This window comes from Hippocampus comes, unplaced genomic scaffold (assembly GCF_001891065.2).
Source record: "Hippocampus comes isolate QL1 unplaced genomic scaffold, H_comes_QL1_v1.1 scaffold395, whole genome shotgun sequence".
Lineage (NCBI taxonomy): Eukaryota > Metazoa > Chordata > Actinopteri > Syngnathiformes > Syngnathidae > Hippocampus > Hippocampus comes.
The window spans coordinates 119,458-120,246 of record NW_017806169.1 but is presented as its reverse complement, the minus strand read 5'-3'; the positions used below and the strand labels follow the sequence as shown (position 1 = coordinate 120,246).

At 44.6% G+C, this 789-nt stretch overlaps 1 protein-coding gene across 4 annotated transcripts in view; it reads right to left on the bottom strand.

Moving 5' to 3' along the window:
- The window catches only part of LOC109531624 (cytoplasmic dynein 1 intermediate chain 2-like), a 16,875-nt gene that overhangs the window by 6,638 nt on the left and 9,448 nt on the right, over positions 1–789 (bottom strand). The window lies entirely within an intron of this gene.

Below are 789 nucleotides of genomic sequence, written 5' to 3'. Positions count from 1 at the left end.
AAGCCTGTCTATTAGGGCACGCACGACGTTGTGTCAGCAGCTCTCTCCCAATTACGAGGACAAACTTGCTTCGTTCCGCACATTCACACAAACAAAGATAGCGGAGAATTCCATCAGCCCAGATGAAATAATAAATATGGACGAAGACCCTCTGACATTTGATTTGCCTCTCACTCGGACTGTAAATAAAAAAGGTGACTGCATTATTCTATTTAAAGTAGAGATAAGATCGAGCCCGAGCCTGGGCTCGGGTCGGGCCTTAAAATGTCAATCATTATGAAGTGCACTATATAAATAAAGCTGCCTTCCTTGCCTGTGGTTGTCAGAAACTTGGCACCCATGATTCAGAGATGAAAGTGGACTTTCCTGAAAATTCCGGGGGAAAAAAATAATATATATATATGCATGTACACTATAGGTAAGATCGGGCCGCCCGACCCAAATTTCGGGTCGGGTCGGGTCTAAAAATGTCAATCATTGTTCGGTTCGGGTCGGGCTTTTCTCTCGCTGACTTTTTTTTTCTTCGAGTCCGTGAATAGTTTTGGCCACGAGAGACCGTGGTTCGCAAAAAAACAGAAGTCGCCTCATCACAACACGTACTGTACTAAACTCTTGCAATGACAATTCAAACAACTCCTTCCAGTCTCTGTCGAGTATCAGCCCGTCATTGTTCGTCTTTCTCTCTGCTACTCTCTCTTGAAGTGCCGCGCTAGATTCTTAAGGACGTACTGCTGCGGTGGTTTACGGCCCAATTTTCAACCAGTCAAAATGACGGACAGCCTTAAATTT